We start from the raw sequence: 27,051 nt of genomic DNA, 5'->3' as shown, positions 1-27,051 counted from the left end.
CCTGGTCTCCCAGGTCATAGTCCAACCATTACGCCGCACTGGCTCTCTTTAACTGTATACCAAAATCAAATTATTTCCAGCCATCTTTGCCAGGCCTAGAACAAACCTGAAAGTCATCTAGTCCCATTTCAAAACTCAAGTTTATATTATTCCTGCATTAAGTATAACTTCCACATAACCTATTTGGGATTATCTACATAAATACTCTCCCTCAAGAATCATAAACAAAATGATTCAAAGTTAATTCAAATCATAGAACTGTCCCATGAATACTTAAGTTCTTTGTGCTTCTGATAAATTTCAGTTGGTGCACCAGTTGCACCCATTCTGGTGATAATGAAACCTAGCTAGAGTCCTTCATGCACTGAATACATATTGAGTTACTGTAACATGCTCTATTAAGGGCTGCCTTGAAAACTACTTGGAAACTTCTGTCAGTGGAGAATACTGACACTAAAATCTTAACTTAAGTGCTGTAATGTGACCCCCTTATTCTATCAGAAGAATTGGCTTCCAGTCCATTTCAGAGTGAAATTCAAGATGCTGGTTATTACTAATGAAGCCCTAAACAGCTTGGGATCAAGCTTCTTGCCTCTAAGGCCATCAAGTCCAACCCTCTGCTTAATGCAGGAGCCCAACTTAAAGCATATCTGACAAGTGGTTGTCCAACTGCCTCTTGAAGGCCTCCAGTGTTGGAGAACCTACCACCTCCCTAATTAGTTCCATTGTCATACCGCACTGTGAAGTTTTCCTAATATTAAGTCAAAACCTGTCTTCTTGTAACTTGAACCCACTATTCCACAGAACAGATAAGCATCAGACACAGGCCCTCTAATGAACAGTTTGTCAATCTACAGATGCTTGGAGGTACCTCTTTATGATATGAATGTAAAATAACCACAGCTGCAGATGAAGTTACAGATAATCATGTTGTTTCTTATTAGGAAGAAACAGTAACCTTGGGCAGTATCCAGTGAAGTAGTTCCATTAGTGCAAGGACTTCTGGTTGTGGAACAGAACTTCCCCTCCTTGTCTTCTCCCTGCAGGTCCCCTAAACTCTGTCCTGGGTTTCCTCCAGAACAGATTTGGGGAGGCACAGGGGGCATGAGAGGAGAAGTTTGTGTGCAAATGGAGTATTTTCACTAATGGAACACTTCATTAGATATCACTTCTCATTTTTAAATTTTCTCCAAACAAGAGCAATGGTATATTTATAAATCTGAAAATATATATTAATAAAGCAATAAACTGGATTTGATTTATTCAGAATGACAGAATACACAAAAGGGTTCATTGGGAAGATGAATTCGATACTTTGGAATATAAATAATACACAGGATCACTATAAGAAAAGATCTATATATAATGTCTTTCGATATAGATTTAGATTAATGTATTGGAAAACTTGATTAGTTCTTATTTTATTCCACCACCAGTTTAATTTCAAATGGTACCATACATTTTATAGACTGAAACATAAATGAAACCTGGAATAAAAAAATGTTAGCGATGTCAGGCTAGCTATGCTGATTTTTGTAAATTGTTCCTTAAGATTATTTTAGATTGGAGAGAAAACTGTGTTACTGGGCTATTAAAAATGATCATTTGTTAAAAGTGTATTTTGTACAGTAGTAAGATGGAAAAATGAATGTGCCAAAAATCTTAGGCTGGTTTAAGAAGATATGGTCACCTACATCTATAATTAAACTAACACATCTTGTAAAGTTCAAAACATTGTTAATGAAGATTTGCTAATATCTGAGAGACTAGTGCAGAGGTTCCCTACCTATGGCCTCTAGACAACCAGCAGCATGTGAGCTTCATTCAAGTGGTCCGCTGTATATCCATATTAAATATCCATATTGATTTTTAATTGTATTTGTATTGCTTTTTTATTTCTTACATTGTATTTTATTGTATTACCATTTTAATGCTATAGAATGCAAACTGCATTAAAATACGATATAAGAAATAAAAGCAGCAATAAAAATACAATTAAAAAGCATACAGCACCTAGAACAGTACATTACAATTGCTACAACAGGCACAAAGATCATTAAGTGGTCTGCCAAGACGATTGACAACTGTCAAGTCGTCTGTGGGGAAAAAAAGTTGGGGAACCACTGGACTAGTGAATTTCCCCACCACAGAGAGTTACCAATGATGGAGAGGTTTTTTTTATTTCTAGTTGCAGCTATACAGAGAATTCAAACAGATGTTTTCATTTTAATCTATTTGAATTAACTGTAAAAGATGTAGTTAAATTAATGCTGTGGAACTATTTTGAAATATAGACTGGGTGCAGTTATAATGCTACAAATAGATTGCCCATTCCCAATTGCTTAACTATGGATAATGGGACAGAGCACTCCCTTCCTTCTGACACACATTTCACATGCCAATTTAAACCAATTTTGGGGCCATCCGAGGATCCCACTTATCCCAGGATATGAAACCAGCTCCAAAATGCTATCTCAGATAATGGGTTAAGTGGAAACGCGTGTTAGCTCTAACTGTAATTAACATGGCTGCCAATGTAACAGGTAACAGTGATTAAGTCTGGGAGTGGAGTGAGAATTAATACTAGGAGGGAGTAGAGAAGCAAACACACTATTTCATTCAAATGCACAGTTAAGTAATAAGCAATGATACATCTGAACAGGCCCCCTTCATTTCAACGGTGTATATTAGCTACTTCCACAAAGGAAAACAGAGTACAGTTTCAGACAAACTGTCAATGCCCAAGTCAAACCCAAATACTTTCCATTGATTGTGACTTGAGCTTCTGCAAACATATAGCCCTGCACTCCGCTTTCAACCAGCTATTATTCACTAATAGGCAAAAAGCCTTGCGGTTTAAGAATGTACCTATAGTCCACAGATATTTCTACCAAACTTTAAAAAGCAGAGAAATTGGGCAGCTAGTGAATGCACCAGGGGAGCAGGAGACCTGAACTCCTCTCTGAGAAATTGTACTGCCCTACAAATTGGTCAAGATGCAAACACAATTTGGATTGGTCTTTCACAGTCCAATCCACTTGCTGTGTAGCTTGCAAGAATTTGGTAACATTTGTCTCTGAGCATATGGTGAGTGGTGGCAACACCTGCCATCTCCAAAGATGGAGAATTATATTTTTGTATATTTGTTGGTGTTCTCCTTACTTTGCTTCTTTCCTGTGTTACTAATGTTTCTACAGAGAATCTAATCTACAAAATTTTATTTCCCTCATTATTCATCCTAGAAATCTGTGTCAAATTTATTTTTATTAATTTCAAAGCCTTTTTATTGGTCTTTTTTGATAGCCTTTTTTGTTTCAAACGAGGTTATGGTCTATTTCTATTTTGGGTGCATTAACAGTTGGACCTGAAACTGCAGTTTAATGTAAAATCAGACTGATTACAGTATGTTGCTACTTTAGCAATGACTCTAGTTGTTGGAAAAAAGAGGAGGCATGTTTTCAGCCTGCTATGTTTAAACCACTTTATTTAAGGCAAGGTGTTCACGATCAATTAAAAACATAGAGCACACCCAGCATTTTGCTAGAATATATTTCACCTCCCACTGTTTTATCTTGTGCAAATTGAGACACTTCTGAGGTCCACTGGAGACTATTTTGCAGAAGCCAGTGCCATTATTCCACAATTATGTTTGGAGTTTTTTTAGTATAAATTTTGCAAAGTGTTGCTGTACTTCACATATTCATAGAAACAAAAGCAAAAGAAAATGATTTCCTATAGAAAGCTTCACTAAAATTGCAAAGTAAATCAGACATATTTAAAGTGACCATCTGAACTACATCAACTGTCTTAATAATGTTGCTTCCTCCTGGCTAAAACAAGATCAGCACAGGACATATTTGGGCTGATTACAGGTGTTGCCACCACTCACCATATGCTCAGAGGCACATGTTACCAAATTCTTCCAAGCTACACAGCAAGTGGATTGGACTGTGAAAGACCAACCCAAATGGTGTTTGCATTTTGACAACTTTGTAGGGCAGTACAATTTCTCAGAGAGGAGTTCAGGTCTCCTGCTCCCCTGGTGCATTCACTATAGCTGCCCAATTTCCCTGCTTTTTAAAGTTTGGTAGAAATATCTGTGGGCTATAGGTACATTCTTAAACGGCAAGGTTTTTTGCCTATTAGTGAATTTCCCTGCTTTTTAATCCGGGAGGTAAGAAATGGGATCCTGTGCAAGTTTGCTACGAATGGATTGATCATTTGCATGCTTATTGAGTTGTGGGATTTACACACACACACCAGGCAATCATGCTTAGGATAGGTGAAACTGACCACAGGGGATAGGGAAGGGAGGAGGGAGGGGTGGAAAGGCAGAGGGGAGGACTGGGATGGGAGCAGGCAGGAGGGGGAGGGGAGAAGAAGGACAGATGTGGTCGTGTGCATGTTTATTGAGTTCAGTGGGATTTACTCCAGTGCAATCATGCTTAGGATAGGTAAAACTGACTGGGGGGGAGGGATGGAGGGCTGGAGTGTGCAGGGAAGGCGGAAGAAGGAAGAGGGGAGGAGAAAGGAAGAGGAAAGGGGAAGGAGGGAAAAGGCAGGTCTGATCATTTGTATGATTATTGAATTGAATCGGATATACTCCTATGCAATCATGATTAGGATAGGTAAAACTGACCAGGCTGGGCCTGCCAACCAAGACGTCTTCTGTATCTTTCACAGTTGGGCAGGGGGAAGGGACAATTCTACCTTGTGGTTTTTCCCATTACAATGTTGCAAGAACACTGGCACTTGGCTGACTTTCTCTTCTCCTAAAGATACAGGATTAGTCTCAGGCCCTGAACCTGGCAACCCTACCTCCCACCCAAATTTAAAACAAGCTGTCCCTGGCCACATCCACACCAGTCCTCTATTACACTTTGGACAATCATTATTTATTTATCTATTTATTTAGACTATTTATATACCGCCCCATAGCTGAAGCTCTCTGGGCGGTTTACAATAACTAAAAACATTAAAAACAAATATACAAATTTAAAAACACATCTTTTAAAAACAATTTAAAACAATTTATCATGGCTTCTCTCAAAGAATCCTGGGAAGTGTAAGTGAAGGGTGCTGAGAGTTGCTAGGAGACACCCTGTTTCTCTCACAGACCTTTAATCAGAGTGGCTGACTGTTAAACCATTCTCTCAGGGGAATAGGAGTCTCCTCTCAGCACCCTTCACAAACTACACTTCCCAGGATTCTTTGAGGGAAGCCATGACTGTCTCAAGTGAAATCAAATCTGGTGTGGGAGTGGCCCTCTGACTAGCCAAGCCCAGCAGCTGTGAGGCTTTTAAAACACTGACAGTTGGTCCCTACTGAGCATGCCCCGCGTTATAATAGGCTTCCAGCCAAAATTTCTTACATTAATTAAAAACCAACCAGGCATTTTTTTTAACTTTTAAACTGCAGTAGATGAAGGTCAGAGTATGGGGCAAGGTCAGTATTAGGATTACAGGTATTCTGTGACCATGGCTGATTTTTAATGAATTTCAGTAGATTATGAGAACTCGCAGAAAAAAGTCCAAAAGGGCTCTGAGTTTTTTCCTCTCTTTTTAGACTTTGAACTCTCGATTCTCTCTGACTGTTTTGTGTATCGCCATGAAAACTGATAGGTTGTTAAGCAAACATTTCTGAGTTCAGAACTATAAGTTTTGTAAGGTTTTGTTTTGAAATGAGCTTATGGGAAGCCTCAGAATGGCATGGGGGATATTTTCCATTTAACATTGCGGAATGTGAAAAATCCCCGCTGACTATAGTATAAGCCACTCTCGTGGCTGTATAATCTGTACTGGGGAGCAGGGGTGAACTGCAACAAAAAGGAGTAGACTGTATTGTTGAAAATGGATTGCCTTTAAGTCGATTCCGACTTATGGTGACTCTATGAATAGGGTTTTCATGGTAAGCAGTATTCAGAGGTGGTTTACCATTGCCTTCCTGAGGCTGAGAGGCAGAGGCAGTGACTGGCCCAGTGAGCTTCATGGCTGTGTGGGGATTCGAACCCTGGTCTCCCAGATCGTAGTCCAACACTCTAACCATTACGCCACACTGGCTCTCAGACTGCATCGTTACCTACATAGACACTTAAGATTCAACATCATACCTATTGTCACAAATAGCACGAAACAGACTGCTAAAATAGTCAACTCTTCAGTTCCCCACAACTCTAAAACAAGTGTAGGATGTTGAGTATACATTAATAAGTAAATTCATAATATAGTGATGGGCTGCCATGGTGAAACTGAACTTCTCAGCTGGCTGGTGGAAGCTAACACTTGGCTACCAAACACAGCCTTAATTTTTAGTCCCCTGACCTACAAAAAACTTTAATATGCCTTAAAGCACTACATAGGAGGAACCTGCCTTCCAATCATAAAAGATATAGTATGTTACTAATTCAGACAATGCCGTAAGTTACTCACATGTCATGATTAACTCTTGACCAGTTACCCCATCCCCACATTTGAAACAAGAAGAATTCAGCATTCTTACATTACTCATAATTCTAAAATGGAAATATGTATGTGGTTGAGAAGAGTGCCCACACAAGCCCTGGGAGAGTTATTATTTTCTAAAATCAATATCCAACTGTTCTTCAATAATGGAACCTGATGCAGTGTACATGTGGCTCTCAGACAGTCATCCACCTAGGTGCTGACCAGACCCAGTCCAGCTTAGCTTCAGCACAATAGTGGCCTTAATAATAATAATAATAATAATTTAATTTAAGTGTCGCCTATCTGGCCAATGGCCACTCTAGGTGACGTACAAATCAGTTGCAGTAAATGCAGCACAATAAAATACACAAAAAATACAATATAACAAGGAAACTATAAATAGGAATGATAACAGTTCAGAGTAATAGGCAGTTAGTCCTGAAAATTAACCCTCCCCGGAAGTCCCAAAGGCCTGTCTAAAAAGCCAGGTCTTCAAGGCTTTGCGGAATACATTCAGGGAAGGGGCATGCCGAAGATCGTACGGGAGGGAGTTCCAGAGAGTGGGGGCCGCCACTGAAAATGCCCTCTCTCTAGTCCCCACCAACCTAGCTGTTTTAGTTGGTGGGACTGAGAGAAGGCCCTGAGTGGCTGATCTTGTCAGGCGGCATAATTGGTGACGCTGGAGGTGCTCCATCAGGTAAACTGGTCCGAAACCGTGTAGGGATTTAAAGGTTAGTACCAACACCTTGAATTGAGCCCGGAAAATAACTGGAAGCCAGTGTAGATCGATTAACACTGGAGTGATGTGTTCCCGGCGGCGACAATTTGTAAGTAGTCGAGCCGCAGCATTTTGTATAAGTTGTAATTTCCGGACCGTTTTCAAGGGTAACCCCACGTAGAGCGCATTGCAGTAGTCTAAACGAGAGGTGACCAGGGCATGTACTACCAGTGGGAGCTGATGAACAGGGAGGTAGGGTTGCAGCCTACGAATGAGGTGTAATTGATACCAGGCTGCCCAGCTCACTGCCGAAATCTGAGCCTCCATGGACAGCCTGGAATCAAGAACAACCCCAAGGCTGCGGACCTGGTCCTTTAGGGGCAATTTTACCCCATTGAACATCAGGTCAACATCTCCCAACCTTCCCTTGTCTCCCACAAGCAGCACCTCAGTCTTATCGGGATTCAACTTCAACCTGTTCCTTCCCATCCATCCACTCACGGATTCCAGGCCTTATATGCCTTCAGACCATGCAGCAATTTGTTGTTTATGGAGAACCCCTCCTCCAGTCAAAAGCCCCAACATTGTTTTTTTAAATATACTTTTTATTAAATTTTGAAATTTTATGTATCTTTGACACAAGTTCAATATTCAAATACAATCCACATATAAGAAATAAATCTTACCAGCAACCTTATATTTATTAAAACCCTAACTAAACTACACCCCACCCCGGCCAGCCAATGTACCTATAGCTAACAGGTATTTCTATCAAACTTTAAAAAGCAGGGAAAATGGGGGCTATAGTGAATGCACCAGGGGAGCCACAGACCTGACTTCCTCTCTGAGATATTGTACTGCCCTACAAATCTGGAAAAATGCAAACACAATTTGGGTTGGTCTTTCACAGTCCAATCCACTTCCTGTATAGCTTGGAAGAATTTAGTAATGTGCCTCTGAGCATATGGTGAGTGGTGGCAACACTTGCCAGCTCCAAAGATGGAGAATTCCATTTTTTATGTTTGTTGGTGTTACTTTGCTTCTTTTCTGTGTTAATATTGTTTGTCTACAGAGAATCTAACCTAGAAAATTATATTTCTCTCATTATTCATCCTAGAAATCTGTGTCAAATTTATTTTCATTAATTTCAATGCCTTTGTATTGGTCAATGTCATATGATGGTGAAGACAGCCTTTTTTGTTTCAAACTGGAGGTTATATTCTATTTCTATTTTGGGTGCATTAACAGTTGAATCTGAAAGTGCAGTTTGATGTAAAATCAGACGATTACTATACTTTGTTACTTAAGTAATGAATCTAGCTGTTGGAAAAAACAAACGTGGCCTGTCCAAGATGCATGTTTTCAGCCTGCTATGCTTAAACCACTCCACTTAAGGAAAGGTGGGCATGGTTAATAAAAACATAGAGCACACCTAGAATTTTGCTAGAATAAATTTCATCTCCCACTGTTTTATCTTGTGCAAACTGAGCCACTTCTCATGTCCACTGGAGACTATTCTGCAGAATAGTCAGTGCCATTATTCCACAATTGCTTTTGGAGTTTTTAAGTGTAAATTTTGCAAAGTGTTGCTTTACTTCACATATTCACAGAAACAGAAGCAAAACAGAATGATTTACTATAGGAAACTTCACTAATACTGCAAAGTAAATCAAACATATTTAAAGTGACTATCTAAACAATATCAACTGTCTTAATATTGTTGCTTCCTTCCTGCTAAAACAAGATCAGCACAGCACATGTCTTGTTTCTGTTATTTTGGCTGACTGCAGATGTTGCCACCACTCATCATATGCTCGGAGGCACATGCTACCAAATTCTTCCAAGCTAAACAGGAAGTGGACTGGACTGTGAAAAACCAACCCAAATTGTGTTTGCATTTTTCCAAATTTGAAGGGCAGTACAATTATCTCAGACAGGAGCTACCCAATTTCCCTGCTTTTTAAAGTTTGATAGAAGTATCTGTTGGCTATAGGTACGTTCTTAAACCGCAAGGGTTTTTTTTTTTGCCTATTAGTGAATTTCTCTGCTTTTTAATCTGGGAGGTAAGCAATGGGATCCTGTGCAGGTTTGCTGAGAATAGATTGATCTTTTTTTTTGTGAATTGTGTTTTATTGAGATTTCTAATAAATTTAACAACAAACAAGTACAACAATCAAAATACAATAAACATGTCACTCTATATAAAACAGAAAAAGTACATTCAGCAACAGAATCTTTATACATAAAATAGAAAGAATACCAGAAAGCAAAATAATAGAATTAAAAGGAAGGGAACACATCCCACCAAAAGGAAGTTAATGATGAGGGTGGTCTCACTTCTGCCCGATCTTTGATAGCATAACATAAAAAGCATACTATATTGGAGTAAATTTATTGGAGGATGTCTCCCCCCAGCTTTTTTCACTCTGAGTTAATTTTTCATCTAGTGCAAGTTGCCAAAATCTGGTAAACCAATTTTTTTTAATCGATAAATGTTTTGCCCCCTTCCAATTTTGGGCTATTTCAAGCCTCGCTGCAAGTAGGAATCTGGATAGGAGAGACATCTGTGTTTTAGAAACAATAGAAACCGCTTTAAAAAAAAGAAGTGCCAAGGCCAGATCCGGGATACCAAACATTAAGAACTTTACTAACAATTTGAAAAACATCACTTCATAATTATCTCACTTTATTACAGTCCCACCATAAATGTAGGAAAGAGCCACAGATCAGGCATCCCCTCCAGCACAAAGGGGAGAGGGGGGAGTTGATATAATTCAGTCTGACCAGAGTGAAGTGCGACCGATGTATAACTTTCCAAGTATTTTCTTTGATGAGGGCTGAGGAGGTTCTTGAGTATGGCCTACCCATATATCACTCTATTCCTCTTCTGTGATTTCCCTTCCCAGATTGGATTATTCATTGTCATCCTTATTGAGTTCAATGGGATTTACGCCCACTGCAATCATGCTTAGGATAAGTGAAACTAACCACAGGGAGATGGGGAGGGGAGGAGGAAGGGCAAGGGGAGGAGAAGAGGAGGGATGGGAGAAGGGCAGGGGTAGGGGAGGAGGGGAAAGGGAGCAGGCAGGAGGGGAAGGGGAGGGCTGGTTTGATCATTTGCATGCTTATTGAGTTCAGTGGGATGTATTCCTGTGCAATCATGCTTAGGACAGGTGAAACTGACCATGGGGGAGGATGAGAAGAGGGAGGGAGGGCTGAAGTGGGCAGGGGAGGAGGAGGAAGGGAGAAGGAAAAGGAGAGCAGGGAGGGGGAGGGGAAAGGCAGTTCCGATCATTTGCATGCTTACTGAGTTCAATGGGATTTACTTAAAATAAATCATGCTTAGAAAGATAATATGCTTCGAATAGGTAAAACTGACCATGCAGGAGGAGGAGGGAATAGGAGAGAGAAGAAGGAAGGGAGGGGAAGCAGATTGGAAGGGGATGGGAAGGGGCAAAAGGGAGGGGTGAAAGAAGGAGGAGGACAGGTTTATCATTTGTATGTGGGATTTACTCATGTACAATCAATGCTTAGGAAACGTGAAACTGACCTGGGGGAGGGACAGGGAGGTGGAAGGGGGAGAGAAGGGGAGGAAGGGTGGGGAGGAAGGTGAAAGGGGAGAGGGAGGGAAGGAGATTGGCTGAGTGAGCACCGGGCAGAGGAAAAGCCTCTTTCCTTTCCAAAAGGAAAACATTGTGAACAGTATCATTGTTTTTCAGGGTTTCCCCCATCTTTTTATTCTACAGCAGACACAAGTAGTCTCCACCCAAATTTAAACCAAAGCTGTCACTGGCCAGATCCACACCAGACCTTTATTTCACTAGACAGTCATGGCTTCTCCCAAAGAATCCTGGGAAGAGTAGTTTGTGAAGGGTGCTGAGAGTTGCTAGGAGATGCCCAGTTCCCCTCACAGAGCTTCAATCAGAGCAGCTGACTTTTAAACCACCCTGGCCACTGGAGCTTTGTCAGGGGAAAGGAGTCTCCTAACAACTCTCAGCACCCTTCACAAACTACACTTCCCAAGATACTTTGGGGGAAGCCACGACTGTCTAAAGTGAAACAAAGGTCTGGCACAGGTGCAGCCACCTGATTAGTTGTGCCAAACAGCTGTGAGTCTGGCATTTCAAACACTGACAGTTGGTTCTTTCTGAGCATGCCTGACACTATAATAGACTTCAATGTTAAATTACTTAAATTAACTAACAATCAGCCACGCATTTATTTTTTAACTTTTAAACTACAGAACCTCATCTAGGATGCAAACCTTAACATGGTGAGGGGGTTTGAGAGCATCGAAGAAACTGAAAGAGATACCATCAGGAGTCTAGACCAAGAGATTAGACTCCTAGCAGGGGCACCCAAGGCAGAATGGTCAAAGCTGAGACACCAGACTAAGATGCATCCAGACTCAGGCAATGGTAAACCACTACTGAATACCTCTTACTATGAAAACTCTATTTACAGAGTATCCAAAATGCAACACGAGATAGTGTTGGAAGATGAGACAACCAGGTCAGATGGCACTCAACGAGCTATTGGGGAGGAACAATGGACAAGTACAAGTAGCGCTGTGACTAATGACGCAACTGTGTCAAAGCCAAATGGAAGCCCAGAGGCTGATGCGCACAGATGTGAAAGGAGAGTCTGGAGTTGTAGGACGTACACAATAGGAACATGGAATGTAAGAACCATGAACCAGAGAAAGTCACAAACTGTCAAACAAGAAATGGAACGCATCAACATTACAATACTTGCCGTGAGTGAATTAAAATGGACGGGAATGGGACATTTTCAATCTGGCAACTACAAAATATTTTATGCAGGAAATCGGAAATTAAGAAGAAACGGGGTTGCTTTAATAGTGAGAAGTGATGTAGCAAAAGCAATTAGGAGCTATAACGCAAGGTCGGAGCGAGAGATATCAATGTGATTTAACAGGAACCCTATGCTCCAACAGCAAACACAGAAGAGGAATTTGAGAGATTTTATGCAGAAGTACAGGAAGAAATTGATCACACACCCAAACAAGATGTGCTGATAATCATGGGGGATTGGAATGCAAAAGTAGGGAACAGAGAAGAAGAACTTGGAATTGTGGGGAAATGGGGCCTAGGAGACAGAAATGCAACAGGAGACTTATTGAATCCTGTGAAGCCAATAATTTGTTTTTTGCAAGCTCATTTTTTCAGCAACCAAAAAGATGACTTTACACATGGGCATCACCAAATGGTCAATAAAGGAATCAAATTGATTATATAATTGGTAAGAGAAGATGGAAAAGTTCCATACTTTCTGCAGAAACAGGACCAAGAGCAGACTGCGGTACAGATCATGAACTGGTCGTATCGAAAATAGGAGTAAAGCTAAGCAATCATAATGCCAAAATACAATTTAAATAACATCCCAGAAGAATATAAAGGTCAAATAAGGTACAGATTTGAGGCTTTAAACTTAGTTGATAAACAACCAGAAGAGCTATGAATTGAAGTTAGAGATATTATCAGGGAAAAATACAAAAAGACAATACCTTTAATTAAAAAGTGGGAAAGCCCTCAATGGATGACTGACAAAACTCATTTTAAGGGAAGGAAAGCAAAAGCAAAAGGAGACAGAATCACAGTCAGAATCCTAAATGCAGAAATACAGCGACTAGTATGTAGGGACAAAGAGAACTATTACAATAGTTATTGTATAGAATTAGGACAACAAAAAAGGTAGAACAAGAGCCCTATTCCAAAAGATTAGAAAAATGAATGGGAAAATTAAACCAAGAGTAGGGATGTTGAATAATCAACAGGAAAACACTCTGACCAACCGAGATAAAATAAAAGGAAGATGGAAGCAATACACTGAAGAACTCTATAAAAGAGATGCAAGGATGACATGTTCATTCATGGAGGAACAGTATGATGAAGAACCAGAAATTTTAGAATGTGAGGTGAAAGCTGCTCTTAAAATACTTGGAAGAAACAAATCACCAGGAACAGATGGCATACCAATAGAGCTGCTACAAGCTACTGAGACTGAATCTGTCCAAACTTTGACAAAAAATTGTCAACAAATATGGAAAACTAAACAATGGCTCACAGACTGGAAGCACTCAATATACATCCCAATTCCAAAGAAAGGGGATCCCAGAGAATGCAGTAATTATCAAACTATTGCCTTAATATCCCATGCAAGAAAAGTAATGCTCAAGATTCTACAACAAAGGCTCTTACCATATATGGAGCAAGAAATGCCAGACGTCCAAGCTGGATTTAGAAAGGAAGAGATACAAGAGATCATATGGCAAACATATGCTGGATAATGGAACGGAGCAAGGAATTTCAGAAGAAAATCATCCTATGCTTTATAGATTATAGCAAAACCTTTGATTGGGTAGATCATGAAATGAGGGTGCCACAGCATCTGATTGTCCTGATGCGCAACCTATACTCTGGACAAGAGACTACTACTGTAAGGACAGAATATGGAGAAACCGATTGGTTCCCCATTAGGAAGGGTGTGAGACGGGTGCATTTTATCACCCTATTTGTTTAATCTATATGCAGAACATATCATATGGAAAGTGGGATTGGACCAAGATGAAGGACGTGTGAAAATTGGAGGGAAAAATATCAGTAATTTATGCAGACGATACCATACTACTAGCAGAAACCAGTAATGATTTAAAACGAATGCTGATGAAAGTTAAAGAGGAAAGCACAAATGCAGGACTACAGCTGAATGTCAAAAAGACTAAAGTAATGACAACAGAAGATTTATGTAACTTTAAAGTTGACAGTGAGGACATTGAACTTGGCAAGGATGATCAATACCATGGTGTGCTCATTAACCAAAATGAAGACAATAGTCAAGAAATCAGAAGAAGGCTAGACTGGAGAAGGCAGCCATGAGAGAACTAGAAAAGGTCCTTAAATGCAAAGATGTATCACTGAACACTAAAATCGGGATCATTCAGACCATGGTATTCCCAATCTCTATGTATGAATGGGAAAGTTGGACAGTGAAAAAAGTGGGTAAGAGAAAAATCAACTCATTTGAAAGGTGTTGTTCTAGGAGAGCTTTGTGCATACCATGGACCGCGAAGAAGACAAATAATTGGGTGTTAGAACAAATTAAATCAGATCTATCACTAGAAGCTAAAATAATGAAACAGGTTATCATACTTTGGACGCATAATTAGAAGACATGATTCACTTGAAAAGACAATAATGCTGGGAAAAACAGAAGGAAGTAGAAAAAGCAGAAGGCCAAACAAGAGATGGATTGATTCCATAAAGGAAGCTGCAGACCTGAACTTACAAGATCTGAAAAGGGGGCTTATAACAGAAGCTATTGGAGGTCGCTGATTCATAGGGCCACCATGAGCTGAAATTGTCTTGAGGGCACATAACAATAACAAAACTACAGAAGATGGTCAGAGTATGGGACACGGTCAGTAATAGATCACAGGTACTCTATGAAGATGGCTGATTTTTAATTAATTTCAACAAATTATGAGACCCTTGACAAAAAACAGTCCAACGGGGTCTGGATTTTTTTTCTCGTTTTACACTTTGAACTCTTGATTCTCTCTGACTGTTTTCTGCATCGCCATGAAAATTTAGAGGGTTGTTAAGCAAGCATTTCTGAGTTCAGTACTATACATTTTGTAAGGTTTTGTTTTGAAATGAGCTTATGGGAAGCAGCACAATGGTATGGGGGTATTTTCAATGTAACAATGCGCAATGGAAAAAATCAATGCTGGCTTTAGTATTCAGCCACTCTCGTGGCTGTATAATTAAAATGACTGATATATTCATATATTTTAAAGAGAGTGAAGAATTATTAGGTATTCAAAATTTTATCTAATCAGGGGATTCTGTGGTTTAGGCATTCTAACTAGCTGCATATTGTATTGGTGGACCCATCCATGTGTTGTCTGGCTTACATACATCATTGAAGGGTACCAAGAGTTGACCAAAGTTGCTTTCTTCAACTCACCCCTTGCTTGTCAGAGCTTGGAAGTTAATTTCTCCCAAAGCGCTATATGCCACACTTTCTGAGACCAGTATTGTATTGAGGCACCCTTTCCAGTGATTGGCAATTGTGACGCGTGCTGCCATGAGTAAATGACTTATCAGGTTCTTACATTATACGTCCCTATCAGAGTCTATGAATAAATGTGTTTGGCTAATGTCTTCCTTGGTTATGTGATTAATTTCTTTAAAAATAGCACTCCAATTTTTTTTTGCTTTTTCACATGCCCACCATGTGGTGGTACGTGCCATTGAACCACATCCCCTTCAGCACTAGGGGATAGGGTGTGGTTCACACGCGACAAGCACTGAGTAATTTTTAAACATTGTTTCCCGAACTTGATGGGAGGAAGTGGGTATCAAATGGTTATTCCACAATTGTCCCCAGTCTCTCCCACCAAATTCCATCGACCAATCCCCCTCGCATTGATATAAGCCCTATAAACTGTTCTGACCCCATATCTAGAAGTAAATGATATAATTTAGGTAATCCTTTTTTCTCCATTTTTGTTGGCATAATTATATTTTCAAAAGACAATGGATTTGACACTTCTTGTGCTTTGATTTTTGGGCGGGAAAGGAAATCATGGGTTTGTCTCCAAAAAGCTATTGGAATCCTGGTTGACCCACTATTTGTTTAAAGTTTCTTTCTCTTATTAAAACTTTGCTGGGGTAAAAAGCTGAACAATCCTTACTGTTGCCATGGCAAATGTCTGTTTCTGTTGAAAAAATCCTGATGGAAAAATAGAGGGACTAAAGGAGAGGGATTGGGTATAAGCCGTTGTGAGCACTGGCCCCAGGTCCTAGGCAGAGCAGCCATAAATAGAGTTTTTATTGGCTTGTGTTATGATTTTGTTTGCCTTTGGTCTAAGGAGCCCATTCCCAATGGAATGCCTTGTATTTCTATATTTTCCAGTTGAATCCTTTTTAAAATTTTATCATCTATTATCAAATGCACTAAATGGTATAGCTGATTGGAGTCAAAGTAAAAAAAATTATTGCAAATTTCCCACTCTTTGGATTTGTGGTATAATAATGTTTTTTTGATCCTGGGTGATATTTTTCAAAAATGAATCAACTTAATTCTTTTTGCCAAATTTCAAGCTGCTTTTTAGCTACATATACTGGGAGTGCATGAAAGAGAAATATTAATTTAGGTAAGACATTCATTTTTATTGTGGCTGTACGGGCAGATAGGGAGAGTTTTAATCTAGTCCACCAGTTCATATCTGCCTTTATGGTGTACCACAAAGGTCTGTAAGTAGCCAGGAATTATTTGTGCATATTTTTATGTACTTGTATACATAAATATCTCAGCTGCGTTGACCATGAATGTATCCCCAAGGCAGATAAGAATTAGCTCTGGGTCGTGGAAGGAATGTGAAAGCATAGCGCTTCAGTTTTTTTAAGTTTCATCCGAAGTCCAGAGGCATTTGCAAAAGCTTCCATTGTATCTTGGATATGGGATGCAGACTAGATTTGTAATAAGTAAAGCTGGATCATCTGCATACATACTGAATAAATTCGTTTCATTCTCAATTTCAACTTCCTTTTTTAATTGTTTCTCAGATGCTGTGCCAGCTGCTCTATTGCCAGAAGGAACAGGAGGGGTGACAGCGGGCACCCTTGCTTAGTGCCATGACATATATCAATATAAGGTGAGTCAATTCCATTAATTTTAACAGTTGGTGATATTAAAAGCCCCAACATTATTGTTAGAGATTGAAGGGTGCTAGTGAACACTTGCAACATGCAGGTGTGAGCCCTCAGCCATACACACTGGAAGTCAGTATGGATACTTGCCTAATGATGCAATTTCTGCACACCCCGCTGATATGATCCTTTAAGGTACAAAGAGACAGTACACACGACAGCTTAAAAGAAAAGGGGGGAAAATCACCACCTGGGTTCCTTCATGAAGTTTTAAGCCCCCCCCCTCCATAGAATGTCCATCATTCTGAATTTTATACTGTCTTATGTTATATTAGAAACCTTATAGCAGGCTTGGGAATTCTAAGAAACCAAAAACTAATCAGCACAGTTTTGAAAGGTTCAGTCCATCATCCTGATTCAAAATGGCATCCAGTTCTATCCAAACTGATGAAAACTTGATCTTGGGAACCAACATGCAAAATTTGGTTACAATTATTTAAGAGATGTCCAAATTCATAGAGAACAGACAAACAACATTCCAAAATATAGTAGATTGTATTCTTATGTTGTACATCATTGCAGTATTTTTCAAGTTAAGCACTATATAAATTTGCATAGTAATGATAATATTTGATGCAGCAAGATGTAAGCAGAAAACCCTGCCCCCACTCCCTAGATCAAAGGGCATTCAAATGGAGAGCTGGCACAGCTCCCTAGCAGTCACACACACCCAATAGTGATGCCCAACTCAGCAAGAGGGTAGTTTTTCTAACCACCTCTTGCCACAATGGAGACATTCCTTCCTGGAAATCCAGGTAATATGGAGGGAAGATTTAACTGAACTTCTCCCTCTCCCCACCGCATAACAGGATGAAACATAGGGGAAAAGAGTAAAACTCAGATGAATGTGAGAGTAGGGAAATATTTGGTCACACACAGAAAGAAAATAATGGCAACGTGAAGAGACAAAGATTTGATGAAAGACTGGAATACCGAGATAGTGACAGCTGGTTTAACAGTTAGTTGCATATTTTCAAATCTCTCTCTTTATAAAGCACTGTGATTTTACAAGAGAAGAGATAATTACAATTCAAACCAGATGCCAATTTAAGGGGGGAATCCTGCTCTTCACACTGCCCTTCTTTTCCTCTCCTTGACATTCTGTCACAAATTCCCACTTATATTCAAAATACTTCATGTCTGCCTTTTCCAACAAATTTATTTGTAGGTACAGGGCAGACAATTGCTGCTATAAAGCCAAGAAGAGTGTAACAGGGTTGTCTGGAGAACCAGTGACCTTGTAACTGGAAGGAATCCTCTAAATGCCCAGTGCCACAGAATTGCCTAGATAAAAACCACTTCACAGCAGCCAGTGTAGCATAGCAGGCCTTTAACACCATTGAGATTTCAATTGTTATTAACCCTAATTTCCCCCTCACATCAAACCAGCATGTTCTATACTGAGAAGTAAAAAGGTTGTCTTACAAAGAGCTCATCCAAACCTCAATAAAGTACACTGATATGCTTAACAAGGATTCAAGAATGAATATGGCCACAGAAAAATAAACATACAGCACAGCTACTGTCTGGAAAAAGCTATTCAGTGACAGTGCAGAACTTGGGAGAAGCATGGACATATTCTCTATACTTTTGGCAAGCAACAATAAAAAACTGCTTGTTATACTTCACCCATCTCAAATTCAAATTTCTTCAGCAGTCTATACTATTTAATGAGCACTTTTCATTAACATGAACACAGGAACGGACTACATTTGAACAGAACTGAAGGAAAGCAAAGGAAGCAGGTGTCTGAAGTAAGGCTGCAGATGAGGTGACAGACAGAGGGAAATAAAGGTGGCACAAAGCCAATTACCAACAGGGAACGACATTGACAGTTGCTATCTATATGGCCACAATTCCATATACTTTCAGTAGGTGTCTTGATAATAACTCTAAAACCTGATTCAGTTGCCTGCAAGCAAGACAAGCATTGCTTTTATTTGTTTCATGTTTCTTAAGGCCTTCTAAGTCAGGAGTTCCAAAACTGTGGTCCATGAGCTACATTCAGGTGGTCTGCGGTGTGTCTACAATTTGAATTCTATAGAATTATATGGAATTCAAATAATACAATAAAATACAACCTAAGAAATTTAAGTGCAATGTAAGTGCAATAAAAACACAATAAACACCATACAGCATTGAACACAGTGCATTACAATTATCTCAACAGGCAGGAAAAGAATCATCAACTTGTTTGCCAAGACCCTCAGCAACTTTCAAGCAGTCCATGGGTACAATAAATTTGGGAACCAGTGCTCGAAGTCATGCTTCAGTTCCCCGAAAAGCATGTTGCATGCTAACACTTTACTCAGCCTTCTAGACATAGCGTCTATGGCAAGTAAGAACCCTGTATCCTGATTTCACATTGAAAGAAGGATCTTGAAGAGAAGGCATCAGAAATATTTTGCACCCGTATTTTTAACTATACTGGCAAACATGAAAAACTTCAAAAGAACAGAGCCTCTAAGTTCAGATTGATAATAATTATAAAACCTGATTCAGTTGCCCGCTAGCAAGACAAGCTTTGCTTTTATTTGTTTTATTCATTTTAACTAATGTCTAATAGTATTCAGCAATTTCAATTGCTGGATTATATTAGCAGTTATAGTCTTCCTGAAATTTCGACATCTGCAGCCAATGGAGAACAACCTGAATCAGTTAATCACTTACCTAAAATTTACATTCATAATGAGAATAAGGAATGCAAATTAAGACAGAGACTCATGCTGTCACTGTTCAAATAGCATTTTTCAGGACAAAAATAGAAGAATGAACAAACTGAACATTGTAATATTCAATTTGCATCTTCACTACATCTCCTACAAAAGGGTAGGCAATCAAAATGGAAACATTGACAACTTTGTCACTTTGAAGCAGAACAGTGAAAACCATCACTGCCAGTCACATCAATGTCATCAACCATGGTAGAACAAAAAGATATTAGAATATAATTGATGCTTCATCGTGTCTGAAAGACTCTCAAGAGAAAACTACACAAAATATCAGTTTTACCTCCCAACACATCAGATTGCCTCTTACGAATCAGTGTAAAGACTAAATCACTCACACAACTCCTCAAATACATACACCACTCAAAATATTCTTATCTTGCCAAATCAGTCTGTCAGCTACATGCATCCTACAGTATGGAACATATTTAAGCATTTACCTTCTACTTTAATAAACTATATTACAGCATAAATTCAAGTTGATATGAATATTTAGTACAGTATGAACTAGCTGCTTCCGATACTATATTTGGATGAAGTACTAAACAAATTTCCTTTGCAACAAATTTAAAAATTAATCCTGCTATAAATGGTTAAAGTTGAGAGCATTCTCCTGAAAACTAACATATTTTGAAATAGATTACACTGTTTTAGGTAGTGTTCCTCTGATTCTATGCCAAGGCTATCTGCATATAGGTCAAAGATAAGCAATTCCTGTAGACTAAATACAGATTAAGAAAACACTACTAACTCCTTTGGTGTCAAACTGATAGGTTATCTCCTCATACAGAGAAGGCAGATATTAACTGAAGAGGGATCTGTAGTCTCACCAGCTGCACTTTATATATTACAGCAACCCACCAACCTAACAGCTTTGGTGGCAGTTTATTTATTTATTTAAAATATTTCTATCCCGCCGTTCTACCCCATAATGGGGCACTCTGGGCGGCTTACAATAAAATCACATATACATAATAAAATTATACAGAATAAAAACACAAGACAAAGCAGTAAGTTAAAATACATAAAATACAATTATTTAAAATACATAAAGTACAATAAGCATATATATATATGTATAAACAAACTGAGAAACCTACATGTACATATACGAGTACATATATGGGGAAACAACAGTAAAACCACAAGATAAAAATTAAAAAAGAAAAATTAAAAACAGAAAACGTAGAGACAATGTGAGAGATTCGCCTGTCAGACCCTCTCAAAGGCTCTCTGGAACAAGATAGTTTTTATGAGTTGCCGGAAAACCAACAGGGAGGGGGCAGAACAGGATTCTTGAGGCAGTGAATTCCAAAGCCTAGGAGCCACAACTGAAAAAGGCTCTCTTGCATGTGCCTGTCAGTCTGACATCTTTAATTCCAGGCACACAAAGGAGACCAGAGGCAGACGATCTTCAATCCAGGGCAGGAGCATATGGGCGCAGGCGGTCTTTCAGATACAGTGGTCCAAGGCCGTTTAGGGCTTTAAAGGTCAAAACCAGCACTCTGAATTGGGCCCGGAAACAAATTGGGAGCCAGTGGAGTCGGTAAAGCACAAGGGTAATATGCTCCCTGCACTGTGCTCATTAACATTTTGAACCAACTGTAGTTTCCAAATTGTTTTCAAAGGCAGCCCTACGTAGAGTGCGTTACAATAGTCAAGCCTTGATTTCACCAAAGCATGTGTCACTGTGGCCAAGTCAACTGCTTCCAGGAACGGACACAGCTAGTAGACCATTTTAAGATGGCCAAAAGCACTCCTAGCCACAGCAGCCACCTGAGATTCAAGCACCAGGGCAGGATCCAAGAGAATTCCCAAACTGTGAACCTTCTCCTTCAAGGAAAGTGCAACCCCATCCAGAATAGGTTGCAACCCTATCCCTGGCGCAGTTTCCCCCTTGGCCAGCAACAGTTCATAGTAGTATGTGGTAGCCTCTCTGTATGGGAACTGTATAGCATGCTAAAAAGGTAAAGGTGTCCCCGCACTTGTAGTGCAAGTCGTATCCAACTCTTAGGGTGACGTCTTGCGACGTTTACTAGGCAGACCGTATATATGGGGTGGGATTACCAGTTCCGTCCCCGGCCTTTCTTTACCCCCCAGCATATGCCGGGTACTCATTTTACCGACCACGGATGGATGGAAGGCTGAGTGGACCTTGACCCCTTTTACCAGAGATTCGATTTCCTCCTTTCGTTGGAATCGAACTCCGGCCGTGAGCAGAGCTTCGGCTGCATTACCGCTGCTTACCACTCTGTGCCATGGAGGAATAACTGAGCAATAAAAGAAAATGTGGGTTAAATTACATTCGAGTCACTTTCTTATTCATTAAGAGTCAAGACCAGAGTATCAGAAATGGAGTCATTCCCTCACCCTAAACTTATCCAGGTAATTAGTAAATTGGTTCTATATCACTGAAGCAACTGATAAAAGTTAAAGAAGTCCAGGCAAGCAGGAGATGGAGTTCCTGCATATCCCAGGACATCAAAGAAGAGCATATACCCCCATGGTGTCCAGCAGAGTTCCTTGTGACGCCCTTCCCTGGCTCTCCCTGTCAGGTTCCTACCTGCGCGTGGCTACTGCCTGTCACTAGGCACCACCAGGGACTCCACCAGTCCGGACTGTCCTTTATTTTATTTTTTCTCTCCCCGCTCTAGCACAGATCTCAACAGATCCCCCTGCTAGGCAACCGCCAGTCACGTCCTAATACTAGTATTCCCAGAGACTCTGAATACTGGTATTGTTATTCTCTTCACCGCTGCCACCATTTGTTACAGTTTCCCTTCAGCCTTGGTCATTACCTTACCCTCCCTTCTGGTCTGTGAAACCCCAGCCAAGGATCAGGCCTTTGGTAAACCAAATTAAGTATTTATTAAAGATAACAAAGCTAACAAGATTAACAAGATTTCTTCTTAAGGCACATAAGCATATGGTTTTACTCAATACTAATCCGAACTCCACCCCCCTCCTTCTCCACTCTCTCCTGGTAAACCACTCTCTCAAACCCACCAAACAACCCACTCTTTCTCTTCTCCCCCCAGATTCCACTCTCACTCTTCCTTTTATACGTTCAGCCATTTTAAACATTCAGCCAATCATCTAGCATTCTACTGCCCATTCACTCCCCCTCCTCTTTCACTCCACTTACCATGTATCTTCTAAACAACCAACACTTACCATATATACATTAATATAGGAACATCACATTCCTCCCTGTTATTTTTTGGGCAGTGTTATTCTCACTCTTGTGGCCTTCCCTTTCCTTGGGGACCAGAAACAGGGTGGTTAAGTAGCTTGGTTGAATTCTACAGGTGTGGTTAGCAGCTCTTCTGGGAGACCTCTGGCAGGGAAACTAAACTGGCAGGACTGAAATCCACCCCAGCCCATACTAACTCTCCTTCAATTACAGTGCTTGGTAGCAGGGCTAGTTAAAACTACTAGGCTTCTCTCCCATTTGCTGGAACAATTACTACTCAAACCTCTGGCAGGACCATCTGTGTGCCTGCTCGCAACCTCTTGCTTTCCTTTCTCAGCTCTCCTCACCTACTACTACCTCTGGCTGACACCTAGACTGAGGAGGCTTCCTTAGATATTCCTCATTCTCCTTTCCATCTCTCTCTGTCTTTCCTAGAGATGGAAGATGTCTGGAAAAACTGACGTTACAGGGGAAAAGGCTTTTTTTCTGGGGAAAATGGAAATTTGGAGAGAAATTGAAATATATGCAATGCTTACCTTTCTTATCAAACCTAAACTTATTTGACTCCTCTAACATAATAAAATGCATCATTTAGCTTATAAAATTGTAGTGTTTAGTATCTTTATGAAACGTATAAGGACTTCATTATTACTCAAAGTAAGACAACCACGTTGACTGAAACTTATTCCCAGATAAGCGCACAGAGATTGCACCCTTAAAAATATAAATGTTCAGAGTTTTTGTGGCATTGTATGACCTGGTTTGCACTTCACACTGAACTACTGCTAACGCTGGTACATTCTGCGCACAAGTTCCCATTTTGCTTCTCCCCGCACTAGGAACAAACCATAAGCCTTCACCTGTTGTGTTGTCCAAACCAGGGCTCATGATTTGACTCTTTCTGACAAAGCACAAGTGGTAGCCAAGGATTGTTCTTGGCTTACCTTTCATGGTTTGTTTTGGGGAAGAAACCATGAGCACAGGTTCAGATGACATAAGAAGCCAAGGTTTGTGATTCATTACCCTCAGCATGGTATGACCAGGAACATGGGAGGAGCAAAGCAGGGACTTTTAAACAGTGTACACTAGCTTGTTCACATTAACCATAGTTAAATGTTAAATATGATTTAACATGATGTGCAAACACTTTTCTGTGCTATAGTCATCTGAAATGAGAGGTGAAAAGGTCAGCCACAAGGAAAGGGTCAAGTCAAAAGGACAGCTGATACCATCTCCACACTAGTCCAAAGATCATAAGAAGCAAGCAAGCTGCAGTTAACAAACAAGGAAGGCCATGTTTGCTTCTTTCATGAAATGGCAGCAAACTCTATGAAGAGGTGTGTCTTGGGTTTAAGTGTCTACAGTATACACAAAAATCATCATTCTCTAATGCTGTTCCCAAACTTTTTCCCCCCTCAGACAACTTGAAAATTGCTGAATGTCTTTAATTATTTGTCTGCCTGTTGTAGCAAATGTAATGTGCTGTGCTAGATGCTATATGATTTTAATTGTGTTTTCTTGTTTCTTGTATTTTTATATAGGAGTAAGTTGTATAGAATTCAAATTGTAATTCAATAAAATAAAAGAAATACAAATAAAATTGAAATAAATAATAATTATATAAATATAATGCAGACATATCACTGACCACCTCAATTAAGCTTGCGGACCACTGGTTGTCCATGAACCACCGTTTGGGAACTCCTGCTGTAGATGTCTTAGATAAAAATCTTCATACTACACATTTTGAGTAAAGATTTGTCTTGAAAAGCATTTCACTAATTTAAGAAAAATGAAAATTTTGGGAACACTTTAAAATACTGCAGACTAGAAAAAGAAATCATATAATGGGTTGGGGTGAGGAAGATAGCAAAAGAAATAGGATTGCTCGAAAGCAAGCCTAGAATAGCCCTCTACGGCAATGGTGAGGAATCCATGGCCTTTCAGATTTAAAAATCTAAGAGCAGCCCTATTAGATCAGATAGCCCAACCCACCTTCCTGTTTTCACAGAAGCCAATGAGGTACCTATGGAAAGCACACAAGCAGGACATGAGCACTCTCTTCCCTTGCACTCTCAAGCCACTGCCATCAGCCCCAGCCGTAATAGCCAGTCATGAGGGAGGATGCAGAGTTGTAGTCCAGCAACATCTGGAGGTTCTGTACTCCTTCTCCATGGACATAGACACTTTCTCTTAGGCAAAATCACCTTGAGGCAAAACTCAAGTGATGGAAAGCAGTGTTACCTGTTAATTCAGCAGACCCAACTATATCACTGTCTGCATAAAGGAAGCCACAACAGCTCCATCTGTACCACTGCCTGCCCTTTCCACTAAACACCAAGGTTAACCAACATGGTGCCCTTCAGATGCTGTTGAACTACAACTCCCATCATCTCTGACTACTAGATATACTGACTGGGGCCAACATAATCAACAGAAACGTCAAATAAAAAAGTGAATTAACATGGGAGTGGGCATAGGAAACCAAAGAGGTTTTTTTATGTTTTGCAGAAGTCAAAATTGCATATTTGAATCAAATTGTGCATTAGCAAGAATACCCTCATGCCTGCTTCACTCATGACATTTTTCCTACATGGACATATTGACAAGCCACATACACATTTGACTTTCATAAGTCACAGAAATGTATTTTGCTTTGTGTGTACTTGAAAAATATTCAAGAAATTCTAAGCAAGCATAAATGAAGCAAAATAGTCAGGCAGTTTTCACACAAGACAATGTATCTATTTTCTACACTTCTCACAGCCTTTTCCTGCAGAAGCAGCCTTGAGCTGAACCACAACTTCAGAGGCAATACAATCTTTGATTGGACAGGATTCTGCAGATGGAGAATCTACCATCTTGTGTAGGCAAAGCCACAGTGAAATGGAAAATTCTATGTACTGTGACACAGACTGACGATAAGAATTGTTCTACTATGACGCCAACTTGAAGTGTTCCTCATGAGTAAAGTCCAGGTAGCAATTTTTAAGTCTAACAATCATAAACAAAACTGGCCAATCTAAACTCTACATAAAGGAATAAAGTTTTCATGGAAGCAAGTAATTAACTTCCACATCCTCATTACATGACTCAGGGGCAGCAGGTTCACTTTCAACAATCCACTAAGTAGTCTGCAACCAGTGGCCCTATAATATAATGCACACAAGACTTAGCACATGCCACTGGCAGCAAACAAGCTAATCTGACTGCCCCAAAGATACTTATTCACTCCTTCCACTAGTATAGTATCGGCTTAGGGCGGGATAAGAGAGAAAGAAGAATTAGGAAGCACTACACACACGCTAGAAAGTCCTGATTACAAAGGTAACTCCTTGCGTCCAGAGTGTATCTGAACCAAGCCTTCTTCAAATTTGAACTATTGCAGAAGTTGGGTCCAGGGGAAATTCATTGAACTGTGATCCAAGCTGCTCTTGTCCAGTTCCAACCTTACTAAAGCAGCAGCAGATACCTTCCCAAAAACAAAATCCTATATTAGAAATCAAAGGGGGGGGATAGTAAAAAAAGCTCTGCAGAAAGGGAAAAAACTGCAGATCAGGTTGGTGCCAGACTTATAAGAGGTTGCATGCAACATCTACCTTGGTTTACAGCACAATTCTAACCTTATTTACTCAGAATGAAGTTCTACTGAATTCAATAGGGTTTATTTCCAGGTAAGTAGGGTTAGGACTGCAGCCTTACATTTTAAATAGGCAATTCAATTCAGCATTTTCAGACTATTGTTTTCATACCACTTTAGTAGCCATATAATCTACTTAAGTGGAATAACTGTTTTGTTCTCAAAGGAACTTACTAGCAATACTGATCAAAATCTTTCGGAAGTTATTATAAACTTTATTAGCTGTCTAAAATTGCAACAAGCCTTCAGGTAAAACAAGCCAAAGCTGATCACCAGTTTTGTCATAATATTAAAACTATGCTTATGTACCATTTGAAATGTGGTGCTGGAGGAGAGCTTTGTGCATACCATGGACTGCAAAAAAGACAAATAATTGGGTGTTAGAACAAATTAAACCAGAACAGTCACTAGAAGCTAAAATGATGAAACTGAGGTTATCATGAGAAGACATGATTCACTAGAAAAGACAATAATGCTGGGAAAAACAGAAGGGAGTAGAAAAAGAGGAAGGCCAAATAAGAGATGGGTTGATTCCATAAAGGAAGCCACAGACCTGAACTTACAATATCTGAACAGGGTGGTTCATGACAG

At 39.8% G+C, this 27,051-nt stretch overlaps 1 protein-coding gene across 10 annotated transcripts in view; it reads right to left on the bottom strand.

Moving 5' to 3' along the window:
• The window catches only part of BRD4 (bromodomain containing 4), a 128,232-nt gene that overhangs the window by 99,295 nt on the left and 1,886 nt on the right, over positions 1 to 27,051 (bottom strand). The window lies entirely within an intron of this gene.

The sequence above is a fragment of the Rhineura floridana genome, chromosome 3 (genome assembly GCF_030035675.1).
Source record: "Rhineura floridana isolate rRhiFlo1 chromosome 3, rRhiFlo1.hap2, whole genome shotgun sequence".
NCBI lineage: Eukaryota > Metazoa > Chordata > Lepidosauria > Squamata > Rhineuridae > Rhineura > Rhineura floridana.
The sequence above is the reverse complement of the archived record's forward strand: the minus strand, read 5'-3'. Positions and strand labels throughout refer to the sequence as shown.